The sequence below is a fragment of the Bufo gargarizans genome, chromosome 10, assembly GCF_014858855.1.
Source record: "Bufo gargarizans isolate SCDJY-AF-19 chromosome 10, ASM1485885v1, whole genome shotgun sequence".
Lineage (NCBI taxonomy): Eukaryota > Metazoa > Chordata > Amphibia > Anura > Bufonidae > Bufo > Bufo gargarizans.
The window spans coordinates 1,676,709-1,694,477 of record NC_058089.1 but is presented as its reverse complement, the minus strand read 5'-3'; the positions used below and the strand labels follow the sequence as shown (position 1 = coordinate 1,694,477).

Here is a 17,769-nt window from a genome sequence, read left to right as displayed (position 1 = left end):
CTCCCTCCGCTCCCCAGACAAAAACAGGAGATTTATTCCCAACAACAACTTCCCTTTAATGTAACTTCCGAAACGTCTGTAAACCTGACAGAAAACTGCTGCTAATCTATCTATGGCTACGTGCACACGACCGTGGTGTGTTTCGCGGCCACAAATGATGGACCCGCAAAACATGGATGGCGTCCGTGTGCTTTCCGAAATTTGCGGAACGGCACGGACAGCCTTTAATATAACTGCCTATTCTTGTCCGCATCTTTTGCGGCCCTATTGAAGTGAATGGGTCGCATCTGAGCCGCCAAAACTGCAGCCGTGTGCATAAGGCCTATCTCATATCTATCATCTGATATAAATCTATCTCATATCTATTATCTATATATCTCTATCATCTATCTATATCTATCATCTATCTATCTCCTATCTCCTATCTATCATTTGATATAAATCTCTCCTATCTATCTCCTATCTATCTCCTATCTCCTATCTATCATTTGATATAAATCTCTCCTATCTATCTCCTCTCTCTCCATCTCCTCTCTCTCCATCTCCTCTCTCTCCATCTCCTCTCTCTCCATCTCCTCTCTCTCCATCTCCTCTCTCTCCATCTCCTCTCTCTCCATCTCCTCTCTCTCCATCTCCTCTCTCTCCATCTCCTCTCTCTCCATCTCCTCTCTCTCCATCTCCTCTCTCTCCATCTCCTCTCTCTCCATCTCCTCTCTCTCCATCTCCTCTCTCTCCATCTCCTCTCTCTCCATCTCCTCTCTCTCCATCTCCTCTCTCTCCATCTCCTCTCTCTCCATCTCCTCTCTCTCCATCTCCTCTCTCTCCATCTCCTCTCTCTCCATCTCCTCTCTCTCCATCTCCTCTCTCTCCATCTCCTCTCTCTCCATCTCCTCTCTCTCCATCTCCTCTCTCTCCATCTCATCTCTCTCCATCTCCTCTCTCTCCATCTCCTCTCTCTCCATCTCCTCTCTCTCCATCTCCTCTCTCTCCATCTCATCTCTCTCCATCTCATCTCTCTCCATCTCATCTCTCTCCATCTCATCTCTCTCCATCTCATCTCTCTCCATCTCTCTCTTATCTCTCTATGTGGCTGTGATTTGCCTGTGACACTCTTAGTAACACGTCCAGCACTAAGCACACACTATACATGAAGGCGTCTCCCTCGCCCTGTGCACACAAGCATAGCCCCGGCTGATCGGCGGCGGAGGCTACACGCCGAGCGTTCTTGTAATATCCCGCGCTGTTATTCCAGGGCTTTATAAATAAGCTCACAACCTGCAGAGAACATTGTGTCCTCAAGGTACAGAGAACGTCCAGATGCTCGGCGCTGCCTGATGTTGTGGGATGTGCAGACACAGGCGGAGGACACTTGTTTTCCACCTCGGTGGCCTCAGACGGGCGGACCCAGCAGAGGTCGTGTCCTCATAGAACTGCATTATATCAGTGATACCTGCAGCCGTTTACAGATACGGGTCATACCGAGCAGCTGAGATACATCTATAGGTCATCGTTTACCAGCTTTAGAGTATTTCTACCTAAAATCCTGTCATCCAGCTTTCCCAGGCTCCTGAATGGCAACATCCACACCATTTCCATGACACTTGGGCCAATTCTTCCCTCCTCTGGGTCCTCTCCCTCCAAGGGCCCGATAGTTGAAGTATATGCTTCCGATATTGCGTGCATGGCCTCCATACATGACAACTTCTGTGATATTCCGAGGTTGTCAGAAATGACACATACAAAAAAGCTGAAGAATGATACATTGTAACGGCTGATACATATGAGGTAGATGAAGGGAACGTTGAGATCATCCATCAGGCACACTGGTATCATCCTGACAACTTCCAGGAGCCCGGAGACGTGGAAGGTGTCGGATTGTGCTGAATGTGTGCGTTTAGGGCTGATACTCTCCAGACTCTCTCTGGATAAGACCTGGCGAGGTCTGTACCGTCTCCGAAAATATGACTTTATTATCCGCTCCAGCAGATTCTGTATTACATACAAGACATGGATTCATTACCACATACCACGCTCACATATAACACCCATTTTCTGTAATCATTCGAATGACTAATGGGTTAAAGATCTGTGCAATGGACCCAACAGACCGTAACCACAGATGTAGCATGGCTCATCCATTACACAGCAGTTAAAGGGGGTCTCCAGTTTTATAGAAATTAATCTTAATTATAGCACAAATGAAAAGTACTACAACTTTCTAATAGATTTTGTGTTTCAACTTCTCATAATTTCCAAGATCTCTGCTTGCTGTCGGTAAATGCAACACCCTTGGTTCCTGTACACAGTGAGCATGCTCTGACCTGAGAAGTGGATACAACTGTTCAGCTCTGTGAGCCTGGACTGCTGACTGATACAGTGTAGCAAAATACCAGAGAGGTTTGTGCTGCTGCTGATTCGCTCACAGAGCAGAGCTGCAGTGAAGACTGACACCAGGTCGGGCAGCGGAAAACTGTCTGTGGACAGAGGTGTTTGGACCCTATGGACGCAGTACTAATTGCCTCAGGGTCTGTTACCACGTAGGGGACTCAGGAGTGACAACTGGGGGTCATATTTTCAATTTAGGGTAAAATGTTCTTTAAGGGCTCATTCACACAGCCATTTCCCTTCCGTTGCCGAATTGCGGCCTGCATACGGCGGGTCGGCAATACACGGGGCACCGTCCGTGTTCATTCCACATCACAGATGCGGACCCATTCACTTCAATGGGTTCACAAATCCGGAGATGCGGTGCAGAACGGAAGCACCACAGAGTGCTTCCGTGGGTTCCATTCCGTACCTCTGCACCGCAAAAACACAGAACTTGCTCTATCTTTTTGCGGAACGGACGGATCGCGGACCCCATTCAAGTGAATGGGGTCGCGATCCATATGCGTCAGCCACACGGCTGGTGCCCGTGCATTGTGGACCACAATTTGCGGTCCACAGCACAGGCACGGAGAAGTCCTAAGAGTCAGGGTATGCGTCATGAGTTCCATCGGCAAAACAAGGTGAAGACAGTTCAGACTTCACTCGCACTGACCCTGGATCCTTGATCTGTCTGCTAAGATTTGGCAGGAAGCATTATTACATTATAATCTACGGGAATCGTGCAGGTCGGGAGAATAATCTTATTTTCAGACTGTGCCTCAGGATTTCTTACATTTTGATTACAGGGAATCTGTCTGCTCAGATAAATTCCTGGGTAATTGGCTTAATGCTAAGAGACTACAGTGTATCACAGACAAAGCTATGAGACTACAATGTATCACAGACAAAGCTATGAGACGACAATGTATCACAGACAAAGCTATGAGACTACAATGTATCACAGACAAAGCTATGAGACTACAATGTATCACAGACAAAGCTATGAGACGACAATGTATCACAGACAAAGCTATGAGACGACAATGTATCACAGACAAAGCTATGAGACTACAATGTATCACAGACAAAGCTATGAGACTACAATGTATCACAGACAAAGCTATGAGACGACAATGTATCACAGACAAAGCTATGAGACTACAATGTATCACAGACAAAGCTATGAGACTACAATGTATCACAGACAAAGCTATGAGACTACAATGTATCACAGACAAAGCTATGAGACTACAATGTATCACAGACAAAGCTATGAGACTACAATGTATCACAGACAAAGCTATGAGACTACAATGCATCACAGACAAAGCTATGAGACTACAATGCATCACAGACAAAGCTATGAGACGACAATGTATCACAGACAAAGCTATGAGACGACAATGTATCACAGACAAAGCTATGAGACTACAATGTATCACAGACAAAGCTATGAGACTACAATGCATCACAGACAAAGCTATGAGACTACAATGTATCACAGACAAAGCTATGAGACTACAATGCATCACAGACAAAGCTATGAGACTACAATGTATCACAGACAAAGCTATGAGAATACAATGCATCACAGACAAAGCTATGAGACTACAATGCATCACAGACAAAGCTGCGAGAAAACACTGTATTACAGAGAAAGCTATGAGACTACAATGTATCACAGACAAAGCTATGAGACTACAATGTATCACAGACAAAGCTAAGAAATTACAATGTATCACAGACAAAGCTATGAGAATACAATGTATTACAGACAAAGCTATGAGACTACAATGTATCACAGACAAAGCTAAGAAATTACAATGTATCACAGACAAAGCTATGAGAATACAATGTATTACAGACAAAGCTATGAGACTACAATGTATCACAGACAAAGCTAAGAAATTACAATGTATCACAGACAAACCTATGAGAATACAATGCATCACAGACAAAGCTATGAGACTACAATGTATCACAGACAAAGCTATGAGACTACAATGTATTACAGACAAAGCTATGAGAATACAATGTATCACAGACAAAGCTATGAGAATACAATGTATCACAGACAAAGCTATGAGACTACAATGTATCACAGACAAAGCTAAGAAATTACAATGTATCACAGACAAACCTATGAGAATACAATGCATCACAGACAAAGCTATGAGACTACAATGTATCACAGACAAAGCTATGAGACTACAATGTATCACAGACAAAGCTATGAGACTACAATGTATCACAGACAAAGCTATGAGAATACAATGTATTACAGACAAAGCTATGAGAATACAATGTATTACAGACAAAGCTATGAGAATACAATATATAACAAAGCTATGAGACTACAATGTATCACAGACAAAGCTATGAGACTACAATGTATCACAGACAAAGCTATGAGAATACAATGTATCACAGACAAAGCTATGAGACTACAATGCATCACAGACAAAGCTATGAGACTACAATGTATCACAGACAAAGCTATGAGAATACAATGCATCACAGACAAAGCTATGAGACTACAATGTATCACAGACAAAGCTATGAGACTACAATGTATTACAGACAAAGCTATGAGACTACAATGTATCACAGACAAAGCTATGAGAATACAATGTATTACAGACAAAGCTATGAGAATACAATGTATTACAGACAAAGCTATGAGAATACAATATATAACAAAGCTATGAGACTACAATGTATCACAGACAAAGCTATGAGACTACAATGTATCACAGACAAAGCTATGAGAATACAATGTATCACAGACAAAGCTATGAGAATACAATGTATCACAGACAAAGCTATGAGACTACAATGTATCACAGATAAAACAAACACCCGCTCACTGCGAACCATCACCAGGTTTTAAAAGGGTCTCCACTTAGGTTGACCCCTGTCCTGCAGCTACTTCTTCCAGTTAAGCACCGATTGTGGTCGGTCTCACAAACAGTACCCGTGTAATAGTGCAGTGCTTATATAATATTGTCATAGTATGTACAACTAACAGTATCATGATCTTTAACTGGGAGGGAAGAGATGCAAATGAGCTCTTAACAAGCTCCGCCTCTGATGCCACCAGATGTAAGGCAGCAATCCTATAAGTCAATGTTCAGCTCTTAAAATAAGCCTTGAGACTTGACCTGGGTATTAAATAAGCCAGCACCTCATCTGCAGACAGCTGTTTCGGGGTGATTGCCCCTCATCAGTGCAGAGCAGAGAGAACTGGCTTAACTGGGTAGGAGGCCTGTGTCTGGGTCAGGGGGGGACTATCTCTCCTTAGGGAGAAAGCACCTTATTTTAAGAGCTGAACATTGACCTATAGGATAGCTGCATTACATCTGGTGGCATTGGAGGCGGAGCTTGTTAAGAGCTCATTTGCATTTCTTCCCTCCCAGAATTCCAGAGGAGCATTTATGGCCTATAAGGCTCCTCACACTGATTAAGGTGCTCTCTCCCTAAGGGGAGTTAGTTCCCCCCGACCCATGATCTTTAACTCATACGGTAATATAGTGCGCATGTAAAAGTGACATACAGTGACCACATAATAATGGCATACAGCACACATATAGTAGTGCTAAACAGTGCCTAAATAATAGTGCCACAGAGTGAACACAAAATAGTAATATGATGTTTAAAATATAATAGTGTCATACAGTCCATATATAAAAGTACTGTACTATACACAGTACCTATATAATAGTGCTATAGAGTGAACATATAACAGTGCCATACAATACCCGTCATAGCGATATACAATACCTACGTCACAGTACTATACAGTGCCTACGTCACAGTACTATACAGTGCCTACGTCACAGTACTATACAGTGCCTACGTCACAGTACTATACAGTGCCTACGTCACAGTACTATACAGTGCCTACGTCACAGTACTATACAGTGCCTACGTCACAGTACTATACAGTGCCTACGTCACAGTACTATACAGTGCCTACGTCACAGTACTATACAGTGCCTACGTCACAGTACTATACAGTGCCTACGTCACAGTACTATACAGTGCCTACGTCACAGTACTATACAGTGCCTACGTCACAGTACTATACAGTGCCTACGTCACAGTACTATACAGTGCCTACGTCACAGTACTATACAGTGCCTACGTCACAGTACTATACAGTGCCTACGTCACAGTACTATACAGTGCCTACGTCACAGTACTATACAGTGCCTACGTCACAGTACTATACAGTGCCTACGTCACAGTACTATACAGTGCCTACGTCACAGTACTATACAGTGCCTACGTCACAGTACTATACAGTGCCTACGTCACAGTACTATACAGTGCCTACGTCACAGTACTATACAGTGCCTACGTCACAGTACTATACAGTGCCTACGTCACAGTACTATACAGTGCCTACGTCACAGTACTATACAGTGCCTACGTAACAGTATTATAAACTGCCTATATAACAGTACTATACAGTGCCTATATAACAGTATTATACAGTGCCTATATAATAGTATTATACAGTGCCTATATAACAGTACTATACAGTGCCTATATAACAGTACTATACAGTGCCTATATAACAGTACTATACAGTGCCTATATAACAGTACTATACAGTGCCTATATAACAGTACTATACAGTGCCTATATAACAATACTATACAGTGCCTATATAATAGTACTATACAGTGCCTATATAATAGTACTATACACTGCCTATATAACAGTACTATACAGTGCCTATATAATAGTACTATACAGTGCCTATGTAATAGTACTATACAGTGCCTATATAACAGTACTATACACTGCCTATATAACAGTACTATACACTGCCTATATAATAGTACTATACAGTGCCTATATAATAGTACTATACAGTGCCTATATAATAGTACTATACAGTGCCTATGTAATAGTACTATACAGTGCCTATATAACAGTACTATACAGTGCCTATGTAATAGTACTATACAGTGCCTATATAATAGTACTATACAGTGCCTATGTAATAGTACTATACAGTGCCTATATAATAGTACTATACAGTGCCTATGTAATAGTACTATACAGTGCCTATATAACAGTACTATACAGTGCCTATATAACAGTACTATACAGTGCCTATGTAATAGTACTATACAGTGCCTATATAATAGTACTATACAGTGCCTATGTAATAGTACTATACAGTGCCTATATAATAGTACTATACAGTGCCTATGTAATAGTACTATACAGTGCCTATATAACAGTACTATACAGTGCCTATGTAATAGTACTATACAGTGCCTATATAATAGTACTATACAGTGCCTATGTAATAGTACTATACAGTGCCTATATAACAGTACTATACAGTGCCTATGTAATAGTACTATACAGTGCCTATGTAATAGTACTATACAGTGCCTATATAACAGTACTATACAGTGCCTATATAATAGTACTATACAGTGCCTATATAATAGTACTATACAGTGCCTATGTAATAGTACTATACAGTGCCTATATAACAGTACTATACAGTGCCTATATAATAGTACTATACAGTGCCTATGTAATAGTACTATACAGTGCCTATGTAATAGTACTATACAGTGCCTATGTAATAGTACTATACAGTGCCTATATAATAGTACTATACAGTGCCTATATAATAGTACTATACAGTGCCTATATAACAGTACTATACAGTGCCTATGTAATAGTACTATACAGTGCCTATATAATAGTACTATACAGTGCCTATGTAATAGTACTATACAGTGCCTATGTAATAGTACTATACAGTGCCTATATAACAGTACTATACAGTGCCTATGTAACAGTACTATACAGTGCCTATGTAATAGTACTATACAGTGCCTATATAATAGTACTATACAGTGCCTATGTAATAGTACTATACAGTGCCTATGTAATAGTACTATACAGTGCCTATATAACAGTACTATACAGTGCCTATGTAATAGTACTATACAGTGCCTATATAATAGTACTATACAGTGCCTATGTAATAGTACTATACAGTGCCTATATAACAGTACTATACAGTGCCTATGTAATAGTACTATACAGTGCCTATATAATAGTACTATACAGTGCCTATGTAATAGTACTATACAGTGCCTATATAACAGTACTATACAGTGCCTATGTAATAGTACTATACAGTGCCTATATAATAGTACTATACAGTGCCTATGTAATAGTACTATACAGTGCCTATATAACAGTACTATACAGTGCCTATGTAATAGTACTATACAGTGCCTATGTAATAGTACTATACAGTGCCTATATAACAGTACTATACAGTGCCTATATAATAGTACTATACAGTGCCTATGTAATAGTACTATACAGTGCCTATGTAATAGTACTAAGTATATAATCTTGAACACATAATAGTGCCGTACAGTGTTTAAATAAAGGTACCGTCATGAGCTCAGATACCAGTACCATACAGGACCAAATAATAGAGCTATTCAGTGCACAGATAATACTGCAGGCAGTTTTTGGGACAGGACCTCCGCAGGAATGGTGGAGATTAGTAGAGGTCACTGCACGGTGGTGGTAAATCTAGGTACTCTCAGGGCTGGGCGTGAAGGTAGAGGGGTTCTACCCCCAAAGAATGATTCATGAGACTGGTAGAAAGCACAATAGGGTCAAAATGCTTACGATTCCAACCCCCCAAAAAAGAATCCTGGGAAATAAATTTGAATTCCATTTCTGTTGTATTTGAATTGCTCTGCATTACAGCAACATAGGATATAAAACATCCTAAGACCCACCGCCTCCTGTACATCAATACCACCAATTTAACCCCAAGACCCCGTAGTGAGGGTTACCCTTGAGACCTTTCTTCACCCCAGTCCCCTCAAGGCATAGTAAATGCTGCAAGTCAAGCATTATATCCATCAGATCCACCTTCCATCCTCCATAGGAGAAAAAACTAAAGTATATACTGCAATAAAGTCTAAAACTACAGAAATAATCACCATAAAAATCTATGATCAAATACTCACCCTACTGCATGTGCCCGGGGTCAGGTCCTCCACAGGGGCCACAAGTGAAGCAAATCAGAGAATCGTTGCAACATTCTATCCTCTCCAGGCTGAGACTCCGTCCCTACATCTATAGTAAAGGGTCTGGGGTTGGGGCAGGCTCCCAGCTAACTGAGACAATGTATCAAGTTCTGTGTCTTGTGGCGAACGGAAAACAATGTATTAAGATTGGTGAAAAAGTTACACTGTAACCCAGATGATGTAACTATCTTTAGTTCAATGTCAGGAGATGATGGCTCTTGGGAAAGAGGCCGAGGATGGCCAAGTATGGCCCTGCGCTGCCCTGGCACCCTGGGAAGTGCCCGCGCTCTACACTTGGAAGCCTCCACTTATCAGGCAGTTTTGCTGGAGGAATGCGAGACATTTCAAGCATGAAACGTCTCTGACAAGTGCAGCTCTGCCCGGCCAGACTGACCCTCCAATACCAGCCACTCCTAAAAGTAGAACAGCACAGCATATAAATGGCTTCACAGAGAGAATCGTCCCCAGAGCTGCACGGACATCTTCTACCTGGGAGTCTTCTGCTCCACCATTTCTGGGTTACCTTAGTGCTCACAGGGGTCGTCATCCAGCTTTCCAAAGATCCTAAGTGGCTTTTATACCTGCATTGCTAGGAAAAGTCCCAATAACCCCTCTGTCTAAATAAACGTCAGTGATTACTGTATTCTGGCATTCTATTCATGAAGTAGGAAGCTCAGGATACATGTTACTCCAAATTCTGATCATTAGCCGGATTAACATGAGGGTCACTCCACCACTCTGTTCCTTTCTGTGCAGACATGGGTGGTGGGGGCAAGAATCACAAATGGACTCTTACAGTTTGGCCTCATGCACAAGGTCGTTGGGCGGCCCGCAAACAGCGGGTCATCAATCAACAGCCGCCGGCCGTGTGCACCCCGCATTCACTTGAACGGAGTCACGGAACGGAACACCGGAAGCAATACGGAGTGCTTCCGTGGTGTTTCTTTCCATTCCGCACCGCAAAAAAAATATGACATGTCAAGTTGAATGGGTCCGTCCCGCTGCACGGATGTTGCCCATGCATTGGGGGCCACAATTGCGGTCCCCAATGCACGGAACGGCCGCACAACGGCCGTGTGCATGAGGCCTTTAGGATACTATTCCCACTGAGTGATGGGGGAAGGGCTCTGACAACCCTACACATTATTCATGAAAATAACGGTGGTTATTAGAGCTCTGGGGCCCTAATGCCAAGCCTGTTATTGGGCCCCTAACTAGGACACATCACTGGTCTCCTCACATGGGAGAGGGGGCTCTTTCAGGCCCTTTCAGTCTTCAGGGCAATGGCGGTGACGTCATTGAGGACCTCATGATTAACATGAAACATTTGCACAGGTAAAATAAGGATAAAATAAAGAATGATATATTTTGGGTGGAGTTACCCTAAAACACATATTTAAAAAATGAATAAAGATCCCGGCTGACGACCAAGTTCTCTTCTGTCAGCAGTAAAGGGACAACCATAAAAATCCAATCCACCTCTGACCTTCAGTGTGTCATCCCCACAAGAAGTTACTACAACCCACAAGTAACAGACACAACACCGCAAAATAACAAAACTCTGTAATCTACATGTTGTGCCGCCAAACCAGGGATGAGGGGACAATAACCCCATCACAGGGCTGACACATATCACCGTACACGAGCCCAGAGGCGTCAGACATTATCACAAGATTCCTAAAGAGAATGTAAGAAACAAGACAAGAAACTGCACAAGACTACAGAGTAACAACAGCATGTGACAACTGCATTAATTATACAGCCGTGAGCAGCGCACTGGCATCATCGCTTCCAAAAGAAGGATTACACTGAACCAAATATCCAGTCAAACATGGTGTGTCTGCTATTTGTCCATAGGGGGGCGGTATTACAGTTGCACTTGTAGTATTATAGTAGTTATATTCCTGTACATAGGAGCAGTATTATAGTAGATATATTCTTGTACATAGGAGCAGTATTACAGTAGTTATATTCTTGTATATAAGAGCAGTATTATAGCAGTTATATTCTTGTATATAAGAGCAGTATTATAGTAGTTATATTCTTGTATATAGGAGCAGTATTATAGCAGTTATATTCTTGTACATAGGAGCAGTATTATAGCAGTTATGATCTTGTATATAGGAGCAGTATTATAGTAGTTATATTCCTGTATATAGGAGGCAGTATTATAGTAGTTATAGTCTTGTACATAGGAGCAGTATTATAGTAGTTATATTCTTGTACATAGGAGCAGTATTATAGTAGTTATATTCTTGTACATAGGAGGCAGTATTATAGTAGTTATACTCTTGTACATATGAGCAGTATTATAGTAGTTATATTCTTGTACATAGGAGGCAGTATTATAGTAGTTATATTCTTGTACATAGGAGCAATATTATAGTAGTTATATTCCTGTACATAGGAGGCAGTATTATAGTAGTTATATTCCTGTACATAGGAGGCAGTATTATAGTGGTTATATTCTTGTACATAGGAGCAGTATTATAGTAGTTATATTCTTGTACATAGGGTCAGTATTATAGTAGCTATATTCCTGTACATAGGAGGCAGTATTATAGTAGTTATATTCCTGTACATAGGAGCAGTATTATAGTAGTAGTTATATTCCTGTACATAGGAGGCAGTATTATAGTAGTTATATTCTTGTACATAGGAGCAGTATTATAGTAGTTATATTCTTGTAGATAGGAGGCAGTATTATAGTAGTTATATTCTTGTACATAGGAGGCAGTATTATAGTAGTTATATTCTTGTACATAGGAGCAATATTATAGTAGTTATATTCCTGTACATAGGAGGCAGTATTATAGTAGTTATATTCCTGTACATAGGAGGCAGTATTATAGTGGTTATATTCTTGTACATAGGAGCAGTATTATAGTAGTTATATTCTTGTACATAGGGTCAGTATTATAGTAGCTATATTCCTGTACATAGGAGGCAGTATTATAGTAGTTATATTCCTGTACATAGGAGCAGTATTATAGTAGTAGTTATATTCCTGTACATAGGAGGCAGTATTATAGTAGTTATATTCTTGTACATAGGAGCAGTATTATAGTAGTTATATTCTTGTAGATAGGAGGCAGTATTATAGTAGTTATATTCTTGTACATAGGAGGCAGTATTATAGCAGTTATATTCTTGTACATAGGAGGCAGTATTATAGTAGTTATATTCTTGTACATAGGAGCAGTATTATAGTAGTTATATTCCTGTACATAGGAGGCAGTATTATAGTAGTTATATTCCTGTACATAGGAGGCAGTATTATAGTGGTTATATTCTTGTACATAGGAGCAGTATTATAGTAGTTATATTCTTGTACATAGGGTCAGTATTATAGTAGCTATATTCCTGTACATAGGAGGCAGTATTATAGTAGTTATATTCCTGTACATAGGAGCAGTATTATAGTAGTAGTTATATTCCTGTACATAGGAGGCAGTATTATAGTAGTTATATTCTTGTAGATAGGAGGCAGTATTATAGTAGTTATATTCTTGTACATAGGAGCAGTATTATAGTAGTTATATTCTTGTACATAGGAGCAGTATTATAGCAGTTATATTCCTGTACATAGGAACAGTATTATAGTAGTTATATTCCTGTACATAGGAGCAGTATTATAGTAGTTATATTCTTGTACATAGGAGGCAGTATTATAGTAGTTATATTCCTGTACATAGGAGCAGTATTATAGTAGTAGTTATATTCCTGTACATAGGAGGCAGTATTATAGTAGTTATATTCCTGTACATAGGAGCAGTATTATAGTAGTTATATTCTTGTATATAGGAGCAGTATTATAGTAGTAGTTATATTCCTGTACATAGGAGGCAGTATTATAGTAGTTATATTCTTGGGTTGGCTCTATGTAGACATTTCCCATAATAATTACCAGTTTCCATAGAGATTAGTAATGATTTACAGTGATTTATAGGGGAAGTATCAGAGAAATGCAGTCTTATCTCCTGGGATCGATACACACCTTCTTTTGCCCTCATTTTCTATGAATTGTGCACTTTACTTTCAGTACTTTGACCCAACACGGAGGACGAGGAGACTCTTCATGGGATTCCGCTGCAGAAACCGCTTATTTGTATGAGTTGGCAAATGCATTGCAAGCGGCTTCCATTTCCACTGTTCTATGTGGCAGAAAATAATTAAAGACACATTTGTCTGTAATCGGCTTCATATAATTATCGTTCCTCTTCTCTGTGATTTATTGTGCTATTAGTGGAGACATGGGCTGCTCCAAAGGTCAACCTGCTGTAGGTAATTCCGAGGAGCGAGTTGCGCCAGATCTCCCGATGTGGAGCAGCACTGAGTACATCTGCTGAAAGCTTCTGGTGTAATACAATACATACTGATCCCCGTGTCATGCTCCACCCCCTTAGCCCATGCCCTCGGCATAACACAGGGTATGAACTGTGATTGGAGTGCTCCTTTAAGTCTTCTAAGAAAGCGAAGGAAAGAGATGGAAGTTTTGGGGTGTTTTCAATGTCAATGGGGATTCAGACTCTGAGAAGCCGGACTTCACAACAATTAGAAAGTAAAAATCGGACCTTTAAGCCCCACCCCTTTTGACAACCTTGAAGTCTCCCCAAATTCTCTGGAATGCCCACAAAGCACCCACTTTGGGGCAGGGCCTGCACAAACCCTGCTTCTTTCTTGGTTTTGATTGCCCCAGCAAAATCAGACCTGTTAGGCCTCTTTCACACGGGCGTCCCGGATTAGCTCCGGATGTGTCTTGTGTGCATTGCGGGAAACCCACACTAGTGCGCGTGCAATTTCAGTCCGTTTTTATTGCGCGGGTGCAATGTGTTTTGCATGCATGTGATAAAAAAACTGAATGTGGTACCCAGACCCGAACCCAGACTTCCTCACTGAAGGCGTTCTGTAGATTTTATTATTATTATGAAATAATAGCATTCTTAATACAGAATGCTAAGTATAATGTCCATTGAGGGGTTAAAAACAAAACAAAACATTTATTAACTCCCTTTATCCACTTGATCGCGCAGCCGGCATTGTCTTCTTTCAGGACCTGCAAAAGGACCTTTAATGACGTCACCGCACTCACCGCGTGATCCTTCTATCTTCATTCAGCAGGACCTGCGCTGACGTCACCGCACTCACCGCGTGATCCTTCTATCTTCATTCAGCAGGACCTGCACTGACGTAACCACGTGGTGAGCGCGATTACGTCATTAAAGGTCCTTTTGCAGGTCCTGAAAGAAGACATGTCGGCTGGGTGATCAAGTGGATAAAGGGAGTTAATTTTTTTTTATTTTTTAACCCCTCAATCGACATTCTACTTAGCATTCTGTATTAAGAATACTATTATTTTCCATGAAAACCATGTTATAAAGGGAGAATAATACAGTGAATTTACTTTAATGGGGTCCAGGGTTGCTCATCCCTATCATCTCCTAGCAACCATGCGTGAAAATCGCATGTGTGAATAAGGCCTAAGTATGAACATGTACGATGTATACATGTAGGACACTGGTTGCTGCAGCAGCGGAGTCACGTGGGGTGCAAACCTTACCACCCTACAAACCAAACAGATGCTTCGGGCCCCGTAGAGATCAGGGGTGGACATACTGCCTCTGCAGCCGGTTCAGTTGCACAGGGGCCCATTGTAGGAGGAGGGCCCTTCCCTGCTGTAGAGCAGTAGTAGAAGTGAAATGAGAATGGGGCTTAGCGGGCTGATGGGTGCGGAGGTTAGCAATGTGACAGGGTGGACATGAGCGGTGAGAAGGGGGTAGAGCCTGGCAGTACAACAGGCCCCCCCCGGCCATTACTTTGCTAAATCCCCCCTTGGTTCTGTGAAGGTTCAGTTTATGCGCTTATTTTGCGCCAATGTTGCAGTCAGACGATGCGCCCCGGCAGATCGCCGCTGTCTCTACGTATACACTCATCAGACACAATCAAGGGTTTTCTGCACGGCTGGGTCTGTAAGGAATACATGTGTGGATTATACCGGGGACGCGGCGATCACACGACAGCGCAGGATTTATCCTCTCTCACAATATCACAGCATTCAGCGCCGGAGAATGAGTCCATTGTTTGTCGACAGAAATCCTATTGTGCCGAGGTCTCTACAAACACGACTTTTTTTTATTTCATGAGTCTGCACAATCTGTATTCCTCCCGCAAAAACACTGATAGAAAACAGATACACAAGGCCGCTGTGGACTACAACCCCCAGCAAATCAATGAACACGAGTGAGAGCTGCCATGACACTTATCATACACCCAATGGATAGACTACAGAGATAAATGACAATATCTGACATTTAACGCTCGGCTGTGGAATAAATCAGGAAATTGCTTAGAATATTCCCCAATGTGTGATCAGAATCCTCGCAATGGACGCCGCTGCTGTTTATGGAGGGGATGTGAAGGACCGGCAGAATCGTATCAGATATAGACATTGCTCCGTGGTCTGGTTAGCTCTTCTGCTCCGGGATTAGTCAGCCTCATTTTCTGGAAAAATCGTTAGCTTTTATATTTTAACTCTTTACAAACCTGTCAACTTATCTACAGATGCATTATAGGAAGACTGAGCGCACCCAAAATAAGCAGCTCGGCATTCCTGGATCAGATCCTGGGTGCTAAAGAGAGTCATTATAGGCACTACTATGGGTCAGGCGCCATGGGCGCTACTATGGGTCAGGCAGCATGGGCGCTACTATGGGTCAGGCACCATGGGCGCTACTATGGGTCAGGCAGCATGGGCGCTACTATGGGTCAGGCGCCATGGGCGCTACTATGGGTCAGGCACCATGGGCGCTACTATGGGTCAGGCAGCATGGGCGCTACTATGGGTCAGGCAGCATGGGCGCTACTATGGGTCAGGCAGCATGGGCGCTACTATGGGTCAGGCACCATGGGCGCTACTATGGGTCAGGCAGCATGGGCGCTACTATGGGTCAGGCAGCATGGGCGCTACTATGGGTCAGGCGCCATGGGCGCTACTATGGGTCAGGCAGCATGGGCGCTACTATGGGTCAGGCAGCATGGGCGCTACTATGGGTCAGGCAGCATGGGCGCTACTATGGGTCAGGCACCATGGGCGCTACTATGGGTCAGGCAGCATGGGCGCTACTATGGGTCAGGCACCATGGGCGCTACTATGGGTCAGGCAGCATGGGCGCTACTATGGGTCAGGCAGCATGGGCGCTACTATGGGTCAGGCAGCATGGGCGCTACTATGGGTCAGGCACCATGGGCGCTACTATGGGTCAGGCGCCATGGGCGCTACTATGGGTCAGGCGCCATGGGCGCTACTATGGGTCAGGCGCCATGGGCGCTACTATGGGTCAGGCAGCATGGGCGCTACTATGGGTCAGGCAGCATGGGCGCTACTATGGGTCAGGCAGCATGGGCGCTACTATGGGTCAGGCAGCATGGGCGCTACTATGGGTCAGGCAGCATGGGCGCTACTATGGGTCAGGCACCATGGGCGCTACTATGGGTCAGGCACCATGGGCGCTACTATGGGTCAGGCACCATGGGCGCTACTATGGGTCAGGCAGCATGGGCGCTACTATGGGTCAGGCGCCATGGGCGCTACTATGGGTCAGGCAGCATGGGCGCTACTATGGGTCAGGCAGCATGGGCGCTACTATGGGTCAGGCAGCATGGGCGCTACTATGGGTCAGGCAGCATGGGCGCTACTATGGGTCAGGCAGCATGGGCGCTACTATGGGTCAGGCACCATGGGCGCTACTATGGGTCAGGCACCATGGGCGCTACTATGGGTCAGGCACCATGGGCGCTACTATGGGTCAGGCACCATGGGCGCTACTATGGGTCAGGCACCATGGGCGCTACTATGGGTCAGGCACCATGGGCGCTACTATGGGTCAGGCACCATGGGCGCTACTATGGGTCAGGCACCATGGGCGCTACTATGGGTCAGGCACCATGGGCGCTACTATGGGTCAGGCACCATGGGCGCTACTATGGGTCAGGCACCATGGGCGCTACTATGGGTCAGGCACCATGGGCGCTACTATGGGTCAGGCACCATGGGCGCTACTATGGGTCAGGCACCATGGGCGCTACTATGGGTCAGGCACCATGGGCGCTACTATGGGTCAGGCACCATGGGCGCTACTATGGGTCAGGCACCATGGGCGCTACTATGGGTCAGGCACCATGGGCGCTACTATGGGTCAGGCACCATGGGCGCTACTATGGGTCAGGCACCATGGGCGCTACTATGGGTCAGGCACCATGGGCGCTACTATGGGTCAGGCACCATGGGCGCTACTATGGGTCAGGCACCATG

General features: G+C 43.3%; 1 protein-coding gene across 12 annotated transcripts in view; it reads right to left on the bottom strand.

The window, feature by feature from the left end:
- Positions 1-17,769, bottom strand: part of MICAL2 (microtubule associated monooxygenase, calponin and LIM domain containing 2) — a 194,812-nt gene that overhangs the window by 159,900 nt on the left and 17,143 nt on the right. The window contains exon 1 of one of the 12 annotated variants that reach the window (XM_044269541.1): positions 9,399-9,761. The exons of the other annotated variants lie outside the window; for them this stretch is intronic. The gene's annotated coding sequence lies outside the window, so the exon portion shown is untranslated. Of the gene's footprint in view, positions 1-9,398; positions 9,762-17,769 lie in introns of those variants that run through there. 12 annotated transcript variants of the gene reach the window in all.